Consider the following 13,608-nt stretch of genomic DNA (forward strand, 5'->3'; position numbering starts at 1 on the left):
TTTAAATTCCACTGTCAACAACAGATTGAGAAGACACCACTTGGGAGGGAAGTCTCCTTTTCTGCCCTAACTTAAGCTTTCTCCGCTTTAAGCTGGAGGAAGAAAAATGCAGGGGGCAAGAAGAGATAGCCCTCTACCCGTTCCTTGCCTATTTAACTTTTTAATTTAGCAGCAGGAATTAATGTGGTGGCCAGGGCCAGTATCACTTTAAACAGACATTTGCCAGGTTCCCCAAAGGCAGAGCAAATGACTCTTCTGTGGTGGATATATCTCATTTCTGTTTTGTGTGCATGTGTGTGTGTCTCTCTGTGTACGCGGTAGAATGTGTGTCTGTGCGTATTTGAGCCGTACTCGCGCCAGCTGTTATAATTGGAAGCGTCACATCAGTCCTGTACCTCAGGTGCTGTCACAGTCATTTTAGCAACATGTGACACCCTGGTGAGGTCAAGGAATGAGAGAGTGGCAGCGGAGAGGAAGGTGAGGATTGCTATGTCAAAGAGACACCATCATCGCGACTGGCAAGGTGGGAGATGTAAGGCAAGCGGCGAGTAATGTGGTGCAGTTGGAATTCAGGTCAGCACGCAGAGCTGAAATCTTATGAAGCAAGCAAGGCAACAGAGTGATGAAGTTGGAAGAATTTTTTTTTGTTAGTGTACAGTATGTATGTCCTCTATCTGCTGGTCCCATCTTAATAAAGAGGCCAAAAAAATACATGGATTGTCATTTAAACTTTACTAAAACAACATGGAGGCCATTATCACAGCAATATACAGGGGGTAAAGAGTTGGGAGGCAGTAGATGGCAGTCGTGTCCCATTTTGTGAGACTTAGCAGCAAAGAAAGTATTTCAAGCTGTCGTGTTTCAAAATAGCAAAAACACAAGCGGACACTCTTCTTTATTCCATTTAATCCACTCCTGCTCTCATGATATGAGTGGCAGTGGCGAAAGAGAGAGAGATAGGAAAGAACGAGCAATACTCACTGGCCTCTAGAATGACAGAATGGCACTTTTATGATGTCTCCAAGATTATTCCCTGAGACGGATGGGCCGAGCTGTAATACCGATTGATTAATCCATCGACTGATGGAATGTGCTGCAGTCGTCCCCCTGCTCAGCTGTTCCTTCCCTGGACAGAACATTCAGACAGGCATGTTCTAAGAGAGGATGACTAACGAGGGCTGCTACTGCAAAAACATGTCTGTGTGTGTGTGTGTGTGTGTGGGGTGCCCCAACTGCTTGCTTGTGTCTGCTTGATTGAGATTATACTGCAGGCTCAGACGAACATCCACACCGGAATAGGCAACTGAAAACTACTTCACAAAGGCTAAATAAGGATGCTATTGTCATAATGCAGAGTGCAATGAGAAATTGTTTGTTTTTTCCTTTTTTACAGCCAACCAATCTGACCACAGCACACTTCAAAGCATCACATGCATCATTCACCAGCAAGGGCACAATTTAAAAGAATGGGAGGCGGATTTTGATCACGTTCAGTGATGCAGGCTGATGGCACAGTGTCAGGGGCCACGCAGTGACTCTGTTACACTGTGACTTACCAACATGTTTTCTTAAAAAGCATCTTCAAAACATCAAAGCCTCTATGATTACACTTATTACCATCACATCACCACGCCAAAGATTGTTTCAGTTAATGCTACTCAGATTAGATTTACTCAGATACTGTTATTTAAAAACAGACTTGTGACACTTTTTTATATAGATTATATATTATGTGGCCATGTGACATGTTTAAGAAGATGCATATCAGTATCCATGAAGCTTTTTGCCTATGACATCATCTACAATAGAGCAGAGTGCTATTCCCAAGAACTAAATATCACCCACAAATTCACTGATAGCTTCCATTCTTTTAAATTACCCTATGGGGAGTCAGAAAAGGACATTTTATCTTGTCTGACTTATTCTCTGCTTTAATACTAAGTGGTCTCTCAAATATGACATTTTCTGCTCTTGATGATGATGCATGAAAAAAGATATTAGTGCACATGAATGCCAGTTCAGAGGGCAACCGTGTTCAGATGCAAGACCTCTCTGGGTAAAAACGTGAACTGACAAATCTGATCTGCAATCAATCAGATTTCGTCAGATTTGAACAATGTGACTGGTAATCTGATCGGAGCCTCTGCAAACATGCATGATTTATCCCGACATCCCTCATGGATTAACATAGACATCATCAGCCATGGAGTACTGTGCACAAACCTCTACCTGTCTTGACCTCAAAATCCAAACACTTCCAAACTCAGTTTCTCCACTGAGACAAACATTTGCATTTTCACTAACTGGGTCAAACTATTAAAAAAAAAGTCGGATTTTGCATAAACAAGAAATGAACGTTGCCAAACAAGTGGGTGGAGAACAATATTGACAGTGCTTAAACCTTGACTGACCCACAAATATTCATTCATGTGGATGAAATAGCCTCGTACTAAGGACACAGTCATGTAAGCAACCATTAACCTTTGCTAATTACACTAGATGTATGTGCCACAGGCTGCTCCTTGGAGTGAAATGGTACACGTCAAGTGTTTAAATTTGGATTTGTGAACAAATTTACAGTACTTAGCACAGTTAATGCAAACATAGTGCACACTGGATTTTGTCACTGTAATCCATTATGGGGGTGCAGCCAATCCGACTTTTACCTCCAGCATTATGCCTCCTAGTTTCTATTATGGCGACCATTTCAGACTCCCCCATTGCACAGCTGGTCTCCAATACAAAAGGCTAGGGAGTAGATAACAGATCACTGTAATTGTTCCCTTTCTTATTGAATGAAACCTCCTGAGAGATTTTAAACCCTGAGAAGATGGAAAAATGTAGGGGTAGCTCCATTATTGATACAAGTCCCCAGCAGTGAAAGGAATGAATGCTAATGGTGTCCTAAGCCGGGCTTTACAGAGATTAATCCGATTTGAGAAATGAACATTTTATTATGTGGCACGTAGTGCTGGCCCTGATCTGAACTGAGTCACAGGCTGAGGAGGAAGAAATGACAAAGGGAGTTTTGGGAAGGGGACACAGGTTTACAGCCGCTTCTCAAGACCCTGGCACCTCATTGCAGCGGTGCCCTTTTCCAACTGACAAGTTCATTAATGTTCTGACATGGCTGCTTGGAATGATTTTGAAAAGATAAGTCAAACAATAATGGCTGCAGAAAATGGACACACAACAGACGTCTACAGTGGCAAGATTATCAGATGAACGTCTACATCGGTTCCTCTGCTGCACCTGCTCCATTGCTATTTCCCACTGCTTTGAAGGACTAATAGGGAGACACTGGGGATACAGCTGTTGCCACTCTAGCATATAGTGAAAAATAAACAAACACTGATTCACTGGACTCCCCTGCTGAATCTGTCGATTTTGAAGTCATTTACACCTTTATGGTAGGATCTTTATAGCCAACAACACCACAAAACTACAGCCCAACACCCGTCTCCAAAACCTCTGCAGGGAAGTGAGGGTTTGAGAAGTGATAAACTGGTGGGAGGCATTGTCTCCATACTTATTACTATGAATCACACTGTGCCTGTTGCCAACAAACAACTGCAATCTTGGAAATATGTAGGAAGGATTTATCATGTTAGAGGCACTGACGGGGCCAAAAACATAAAATCTGCAGTCAAATTTGTCTCCCCAAGGTGATGTCACTCCATCATTTGGATGGCTTTTCTTTCATTGGGTGAATAATGTTGGCCATGTTTCTCACTTTCACAGGTGAGGGGTGCAATGCATTCTTTTTTTTTTTTTTTAGCGTGACAGCCACCTCTATTTACGCTTTTACTAATAACACTAGTTTATCAGCAACATGACACATGATAGACATCTATATTTTAAGCTCAGCCACAAACAAGTCCAAAGAATGGTCAGGATAGATAGATAGATAGATAGATAGATAGATAGATAGATAGATAGATAGAACTGTAATCTGTCTTGTAATTTCCAATACTACAGATAAACTCAAATATATCATCTGTTGCTTCAGACTCAGAGATTATTAAATGCAGCAGTTGAAAGATCAGGTTATGCACCATTACCTTCTACAATACACGCCTTTTACAGCTGAGCATGCAGAGGCAGAGGAAGGATTTGAAATTTCAGCACCATGTAAGAAGGACAGCTCCCTCTTAGGCAACCACAGAAGCAGTGAACAAGCGCCTTCTGTGTTCGGAGGTGAAGAAAGGAAACAGAGCTATGTCTGATACTCGGGCAACAGCAATTCAGTAACCTTTGGGTTTTAAATGAATAATGAGTGTTAAATAGATTCTGTCAAATGTTCTCAAATGTTACAATAGCACAAAGACGCACGTGGGGAATTCACATGTCAGATTTGCAGATAGAGAATGGTAGGGCGCATGCATGCAGATGAAGGGGATGGACTGCAGTTGCCCTGAAGCATTTTTCAGTTTGAAGCCGTTGACTTGTCTTGCTCTGGAAATACAAGCTTTAGTGGTTTGTTTTTTGCTTTTTCTTTTTTCCTCCACTCTTCGTGACATGCTCGCGCATTCAACTTCAAGGGCGCGCGGATAAATGCAAGCAGAGTAGAGCGACGCGAGCGCGCATCCTTACACCTATCTTCCAAAATCAGCGCATGATTAGACATCGTTTTAGTTCGAGGGCGCAGTATCAGCGACGATAAAGCAGTGGGGATGCACTGCGCTCTGATTTAGCTTCTATCGAGTGCAGTCCTCGCAAGAGACGGGAGGGGAAATTGGCACATTTTGGGATTCAACAGGGAGCGGTGGCTGAATGGTGGATTTAGGTTGTTATAGAGATGAGTGAGGCCATCACTAACATGTATATATTGAAGCCACAGACACTCAACTCACCTGCTCACACATTGAGACGCTGAGATCTGCAGAACTGGTCCCTCGATCTCCCACTCCCTCCCCAAAAAAAACTGCATCGACAAAACATCCGCAATACTCAGGCGATTTTGCAGAATCCGTGGTGATACTTTCTTGTCAGAAACATGGTTTCCCCACTTTCAGAAACGACGTGCTACATGTAATCCACACATCAGTCCGGGTGCCATTAACTCTCGCAGTGGTGATGATAAAGCATCCGGTTATTCCTCTTTTTTTGTTCGTTAGGACGCACAGAGCACAGAGGCACCCACAAGTGCGAGTGTTGAAATGATACCCTCTATGCAAACGGATGCCCCGCTGTGGTCCAAGGTTTTCTCCTAATGGTCAGTGGGAGAGCAAGGTGCAGTTATTCTGATTCCCCTTTCTCTCTGATCTAAATCAAACGATTAAAAAGCATGCAAATACAGCATCGTGCAGTCATTTTTTTCCCAGGCGCATAGATCCGGGAAAGCTCGTCATTACACTGAATAAAGAATATGAAGTTAATTTGATGTCTCGTTTTCAAATGAAACTTTTTCGTGAAGACTTGTTAGTCATCAGCTCTGCTGAATCTGATTAGATTTCACCTCACAACCCAGTGCGGATTCCAAGATGCTTATTTGTCTTTTCCCTCCTGGTTCTGTTGATGACAGAAGTCCCGCAGCTCAGAGGCTGAAAAAGCATTCTGTGGGAAATGGATAAAGTTGCGAAGATTGTATATTATCTCTCTGTTCAGGTTGCTCCGTTCTCCATTTTCGGGAGGATTTTTCTTTTCCTCTGAGATGGAACATCTAACGGGAATTTTCTTCTTTTTAAAAAAAAAAATCCAGCAGATATCCACGGAAAGGCGACACAATCAGATCACAGCTTCAAATCGTGAAGTCCTCACTAAAAATATCTATGCTTGCATGTTTTCCGCGCCGAACCTTGATCTCACCCCGTCTGAGCCGGTGTTACTCTTCACCAAAGGCAGTCATCACTTCTGCGCCCTGGGTCCATGTCTGCGTCCATTTCAGCATCTCGTCTGTCCATTAAAGTGGTGCATATACGAGGGTAAGACATTTGCTTATGGGATGTTATCCACACACTGCTCTGTCGTCCAAAAGCCCTGTATTCTTTTCTTCTATGTGGTTTAAGCCGTTTCAAATGTGATCCTCACAAATGACTCCGCTCCAATACGCGCACGCATGCAGGACGCATCCATCGGTTGCGCTTTACAGCACCTCAGTGCGCTACGTAAACTCGCGGCGCTGCAGGGACGGACACTATAGATTGATAAATCCACGAGGAGGGGGGGCATCATGTAGGTCCACTCCCACTGACAAGCTGTGCTCTCCAGTGAGACTAACCCGCCAGTCACTGTTGCTGCTGCTGCTGGTGGGACTGGTGGTGCGTGCCGTCAGCCGCATGCAGGACTGAAGTAGTGAGGACAGGATATATTATTATTAAACATTTTTTTAACCTTATTATCGTTCTCTTTGAACTTCAGCTGTGGCTTTAGAAAAAAAAAATATCTTCACTCCCCCACTTCAGGGAGCCCACCCTGAAGACTGGCTTTAATTAATTGATTCTTTATCTCCGTCCTTCCATTTGTGCGTATGTGTGTGCGCGCAACGGGAAAAAGAGGGAGAAATGAGTGAGAGGAGTGCAGATGGACAGGAGAGATACAGAGAGAGAGAGAATGATTCTTCCCATGTGCCTCTTGCAAATGGGACACGACTGCCACCTACTGACTCCCCACTCTTTACCCCCTGTATATTGCTGTGATAGTGGCCTATTGCTACTGTGATGTTGTTTTAGTAAAGTTTTTATGCCAATCCACATATTTGTTTGGCCTCTTTATTAAGATGGGACCAGCAGGTAGAGGACATACATACAGTACACTAAAACAAACAGAGACAAATGTCTATATTTTTTGTGACCTCTCAATGTAGCAACATTTTTTGAAGAAATACATGGTGTATTATACCAGGCTCATTTCAGCCCTTGGACTTGTATTTCATTATATGTCATATGATCCCATACTATCAGGACTGGACTGTGTGTGACAGTCCATGACTTTCTCCCCAAATATGATGTTCTCTGAGATTGTTGTCATGCTGAAAAATGAACAAATCAGGTGCTTTCCAGAAGGCATGGCAGTGATTCCTTTATAACAGCTTGAATGCCACATCATGTGTATCCAGTAGGTGTGCTGGTTTCCCTAGAATAGTGGCCTTAAATGATGATTTTATGATGTCAGATTCTGTGATCTTTGGTATTTTAAATGCAGCGACGTGATGCAAAGTTGCTCATGCATGTCTTGGACAAATCTGGTGTAAGAGACATTTTTACAGCAGCTAGGTTTAAGTCTTGCTTTTTCAAGTGTAACAGAAGGACACAAAAAATACTTTCACCTGTAGACACATTTCTTAATTGGAAAAAAAAAAGTCTGTTATTGTAATGCTGGATACATAGTTCCTCTATTGTCTGGTAGTATTCTATTAAAGAGATGGATACATAATCATTACATTGCTGAAACAAGAGTTTTGCACAGAAACTGACAGAACACTTTAGACCCATTTGCCTCTGTTATGAATATTACAGCTGACACAAGAAGCGTTGTGTCATTCTCAGAAAGGCTGTCACTTGTAAAGTGTTTGTGCACGGCATATTATCTAATCTAGTCATATACATGCTTAAAAAAAAAAGAAGAAAAAAAAAAGGATGGATTTGCAGATGAGAGTGTGCCTCAGCTGGGATGAGAGTGTGCATTCACAGACCATGTGTTATAGGAGATTTGTGAAAACATTTGAATGCCAGACCAGGGATCTGTCCATCTATAGCTGTCAACACCTGATCTCATTTCCCTCAGTGCTGAAGGCGTTGCATCATTCATCTGTCTTCATAACTGTCCACCTGCCTGTCTGTGGGTCTGGCATATGGAAGTGAAGCGCACCACCCTCTTGCTTTTCAGCTGAAGGAGATATCATTAAATAACTCCCTGCTTTTTGACTCCATTCTTCTCACATTTCCCTGTGCTCCCACCAAGTGAATGAATGAAAGGTAATAATGTGCAAGCCAGCTCTGTACCCTGAGATATGTCAGGTTGTGTGCGTTAAATCTTTACTTCCATGTCACCCATGTGATGTCATTATTGAGTGCTGTCTTCCATAATTTGTGACAAGCTATTGTATGACAACCATGTGTTATGGTATTGATTTAAAATATCCATAGTTTCATCAGTTGGGAGTCAGGTGACCACTCCTGACTATACTTAAGATCTTATTTGCTGTGATAAAAACCCTTCACTCCAGCCCATAGCTTTTATCTTGATTTACATCACTTTTGGGACCACACAGTCTTTAAAGTGAAGTTTTAGGATGGTACAATGTTATCACTGGAACCCATTACCTAAAGCACTACATGGTAACATGACTGTGTTAATTGTAAAATATGTTATTCAACGTCTTTTTGGCTGATGTAACCCGTGAACGTTACGTCTCACAAGAGAACGAGACTGAAACATCACATTATATATGACTGTGTCCTTAGAGAATGTCCAGGGAGTGTTGTGCTGCCATTGTAAACAATGTGACCTTGTTCACTGAAAGGGCAACACACATACAAGATTCAAGGGGGCAGTTATTCCTGAAGGGGCAATGGCAAGTAAAAAAAAAAAAAAAAAAAACCTTATGGAATGCTCGAGTATAGATTATTGGTTATGCTTTCAGTGGCCTCATAAAAAATAGAAATAAAGGTTCCTTGACATCAACAAAGTGAATCACAGACGCTGTGGGACAGGCTATAAACTTGCAGTCATACATACATGTATATATATATATATATATATATATGCAATTCATAGTGGGCTCAAAGCACAGACTGTATCGCTTTCTTTCTCTGAGAGTAGTTTGATGTTCGCTTGAATAAAACATGCGTCAGACTGCAATTAGAACATGTCATAATCATAAAGGGTATAAGCTTTACAAAAGTGTTGTCTCATAATCTTGACTTGTTATATCTCAATGCTAAGTCTACATGTTGAATATCAAATAGTCTAAGCATTTAAAGACTGTATTTTTACACTTTTGCCATGAATCTGTTTTTCCGTTTTATTTATCTCCACAAATCACCAATAATATAAATTATGATAGTAATGCAAGGTGACGTGAAATATAAAATGGAATATAACCTATCTATTTTGAGACTTCCATTGTTATTTTTAAATACATAACTACAAAATACAAAAATATAACAAACAAGCAAAACAGTTATTAGACTCTTACGCCTGATGTTCGGCCTTATTGAACTGTTCAGAGAACAGGTCGTGTGGCAACTTCAGCAGCTTCTTTTAACAGAGGCTCTGAACACATTAATAATGTGTGTTATTTATTTTGGGATGTGGCATTCATTATTCATGATGTTGTTTCGGAGGGTATGAGACGCCACTACTGATACTCCTGCAGGGCTCAGAGACAATGAAATAATGTAGTTAAGGTTCTCGAGAGGTAGGAAGCAAATCTGTGGGGCCTGCACATGTTTTAACCAACGCTTGTTTGCACTCAACTCCATCAGTCTTTGTACCACCTCAGGTTGTGAATCTTATGGTTTGTGTTTCTCTGAAATAATTCCAAGCATGATTGGGATTATAACACTCGCTTAGCTGCTTCAAATGCATAATATACAGTATTAGACACACTTAGTCAATCCAAACACATTGATGAGCATTATATATTCTTTCACAGCCATTCTTTCATCGTCTTTCAATAATGTCCTTCGACAATTGTTGCTTTTATGATGCTTTTCAATTTAGTTGTTTTTTAAATCAATGTACACTTATATGTGTGCTTTGAGGATTTTAACAAGTGTTTAAGTGTGTATTTTAAGTGGCCGTGCCATTGTACTTCAAAGATTTTTCAGAAAATGTCCCAATCATTTTTCTCTCGTCTATCCGTCTCTCTTTTGATGTCCTTTACAGCTGCTCATCCCATTGACCTTTAAATTTGGCATCGCAATTTCTGACGACCTTGTAAAGTGAAGTGCCAAGTGTTTTGGATGAGGAACGCTCGAGAAAATCGACAGAGATTCTGCCATTCTACTTACAAATGCAGAAATTGTGCATGAGCAGTTTGTCAAGTAAATCAAAGGACATCCACACAGTGATTCCTGGTTTTAATGATGGGGGGGAGCGGCGGAGGGCTGTGGAGGGCTGTGGAGGTTTGGGCCAGTGTCTCAACAACCATGCATCCACCATAAATAAATAGAGAAAAACAGCACTTTCTTGGGTGCTTAGAAATACACCTGCCATGTAATAAACAATACACATTACTTAATGTCACAGTTTGATCAGTAGGTTTTGATTAATGGGTTATTAGGCTTTAAGTGATCTAATAGATGGAAGATGTACAGTCTCTGATGTACAAATCATTTTAGAAGAAGACTGAGATCAATCAAAAAAAAGAAGTTAAATCATTTGGCCACAAACCCAAAGATGTGCCAGAAGCTCCACATCACTTAAATTCCTTCGGAATAGAAACATCATCTCTTGCTATTTACTAAAATATTGAGTACTTGACGGATTATCATGCAGAGGCTGGAACTATATCCCCACCATTTTTTACTCCGGGAAACAAGCTTGAATTTATTAGTCATTAGAAGTTTCGTTAATCATTCAGTAGACTTTTTATATCCTCCGTAGAAAAGTTTTAATGTGTGCTTCCTGAAAATTCATATACTTTTTTTTATCTGCTGTTCATCCATCTATTGCAGTGTAAAATACCAGATGTAAAGTATTTTATAAATGTTTTTTTTTTTTTTTTTTAACGGATAGCTCTCTTTCATCACAGCGACACAACCATTTTTTTTTTTTTTTTTTTTAGAAATTCTAACCTCAATAGTGCGTTCTCTGCAGAAATGCATTGCCACAGTGAAGTCAGATGTTTCAAGTCAAGCATGAGCGGCTGTTTTCTCTGCAGGTGAACAGAAGCCCACAGAGTTTATGCCATGCATGACAAACCACCATGGGTATGTACGCCTTCCACACGGAATTGTGATGTGCGGAGCTTGAAATGGGTGAGTACCTGTTTAGTGTTGAGCATGCATTGTTAAATGTGTAATCATTATGACTCAAGCATATCATTTTAAATCTGTCAGTGGAGAGGAGAATGCAAGTTTCATTTTTAAAAGCACAGTGTGTCATTTTCTGCAGCTGGGATTCAGCCTCTGAATCAAAACAGTTACGAAAGACTTCGTTTTGTGACGTCAGGAAGCTGCTGTCTCGTGTCATTCCCCTCTGCGTTTGCGCTTCATGGCTTTAGTGGCAAAACACGCAGCACGAGGAAATGAGTAGTCATGACCCATTAGTAACAAAGAAACACAATAACACCCCAGGTAACGATTAGAGCCACATATTTCCTTCCTCACGCTGACAATTTATGAGGGTTTTGCACCAAACGTTTTAGTAGAGACAGCAAATGGCCACTAAAACAGTCCGTTACAATGTTTTAATGCAGGAATGTTACATATTACATCTTTATAATAGTAAGAGTACAATATGCTTTGCAGGTGTGCAATTCCACCCAAAAAAGGCCACTCTGAGCCACAGTCATGCAACTGAATGTGATCTCAGTGTGTCTGTCCCTGATGCTTTCAACAAACATGAAAGGCTTATTAGGTCTACTACTGAGAAAATATTGACTCAGAATTAGAAGACAAATCTTTAATCGTGATATTAACCATGTAATCCTCTAGCATTGCAGATTTAGACATGGGGCAACCTCACTTTTAGCCCGTTTATTTCTTGAAATAAAAAAAAGGAAAAGGAAAAGGAAAGAAAAGAAAAGAAAAAGGAAAGAAAAGCAAACAATGGTCTACCTATTCACGTGTGAGGCTCGGAGCAGATTTGCAGCATCTGGATGTGACTGCTGATCCTCTCTCTGTCTAATCCTCAGTGTGGTTGTCTCTCTGCTCAGATACACGGAGGATCAAGTGGGCCATCCATTCACATCCTGCCTGCCATGGGGTAGATAAACAGAGGTAAACATAACATGGTCACAAAATCAATAAGAACCATCACAAGGGACTGCACAATTCATTGGCTGTGTCTCTTATTAGTTAGTTGACAAAAAATACACAGTTCACATTAAGCGGGATGGACGTTGATGAGCTCTTAAAGTCAATGCATTTTCAGGCTGCTTTGACAAAAAATGATGAAATGTCAGATAGTATGAGACTCATAATGGCACTTTTCCACTATACAATCATAGCATGACTCGGCTTGGTTTGACTCTACTTGTTCCGGTATCATTTTCCATTACTATAGTACCTCCTCAATATGGGCGGAGCCATCATAGCATGGCTGCATGAAACTGCCGTGACTTTGTTTTATACGCGATACAAACACACAAACTAGTGACTTGTAAAGCAGTTTTTCAGTGTACTGAATCATTAGACTCAGTTAATTAAAAAGATTCGTTCACAGAATCGTTCAGTCCGTCCTGCATGACCGGAACACAGACTCCGTCTGACACAGTCACTGAGCTAATATAGGGCAGAAGGGGTTGTGATGTGGCTCGCTGCTCGCGATTGCTGGCTTTCGTCAGTGCGGTCGCTAAATTCACCAGACTCCAGGTACTATCCTTAATGAAAAAGCAAAAAAAATCAACTAGTAGATTCAAGCCGCACCGAGCCAAGACGTGCTGGGACCGTGTAGCGGAAAAGCGCCTTAAGTTATGTACAAAAACAAGCTTTTTCGCTGTGGCTTTGCTTTGGTGGTGTGATGCAAACATGAATGCACTCCTTCAGGTACCAGCACATGGCGGATTGTGGGGCAAGTTCTTAAATGGCATCTGCTTTGAAAGAGATGGCTGTCAATGGTTATCAGGACGACCAGCTGAAATCATAAATGTCACTTCCTCTAATCTTCCTAGAGAAGAAAACGCAACATTAAAGCGGGATAAAAAGTCCAGTCAGACCTCCGTTTGGCCACTACGAGGGTATCACCTTGAAAGGTTGGGAATAATTGAACACCATGAAGTTCACTCCTGATTACCTTAATCATCTCTCTCCTGGAAAGGTCATTTTACAGTCTGGTTAACTACAGACAATAAGAATCAATGACTGGTAAATGATGACATTCTGCTTGAGCTGCTTGTGGTAATGTCTAATGGGCAAGCTAACACTATTTTAAAGAGATTAGCAAGATGAGGGATATAATACGGAGCCAGATGTGACATTGCATGAAAAACTGTAACAATTAAACACAGCGAATAACTAGAGAGTAATTCACCACCTCTCCTCTCACCATGGTTACTAAGCGGTCACCTCATGATTACTTTTTAACCTTTTTAACCGTTTTAATAAATCTGCCAAATCATGTGGTACCTACTGAGTAATTCCAGCCAACCTTCACCTGTAATATATTTGGTTTGGAGTTAGACGACTGCTGTCATATAAAACCCTTCTAGCTTTGAGATTTTATGCTGGAATAGCTAAAGTAAAAAAAAAAAAAAAGTATTTCAATGTGTGAAAACAACTAACAATAGGGTCATAAAAAAGACAACTTCCCACTTTCATACAAACATGATTTAATACTGTGAATATCCCAACACTGACTATAATATATTACATGTTTTTTTTAGTGATGGGAAGTCCAGCTCTTTTCAAAGATTATGTTCTTCGGCTCCCAAATGGCTTTTTACTTCTCACTCAATACAGAACCTGAACCTAACCTAACAACCAACCTCACCTTCCACTG

The 13,608-nt window shown here is 40.9% G+C and overlaps 1 protein-coding gene across 4 annotated transcripts in view; it reads right to left on the reverse strand.

The window, feature by feature from the left end:
• The window catches only part of LOC131470470 (leucine-rich repeat-containing protein 4C-like), a 149,029-nt gene that overhangs the window by 42,383 nt on the left and 93,038 nt on the right, over window positions 1–13,608 (reverse strand). For 2 of the 4 annotated variants that reach the window (XM_058646313.1, XM_058646312.1), the window contains exon 3: window positions 11,727–11,864. The gene's annotated coding sequence lies outside the window, so the exon portion shown is untranslated. Of the gene's footprint in view, window positions 1–981; window positions 1,127–4,853; window positions 6,436–11,726; window positions 11,865–13,608 lie in introns of those variants that run through there. The other 2 variants (XM_058646315.1, XM_058646314.1) reach the window with 2 other exon arrangements.

Source organism: Solea solea, chromosome 12 (assembly GCF_958295425.1).
Source record: "Solea solea chromosome 12, fSolSol10.1, whole genome shotgun sequence".
Lineage (NCBI taxonomy): Eukaryota > Metazoa > Chordata > Actinopteri > Pleuronectiformes > Soleidae > Solea > Solea solea.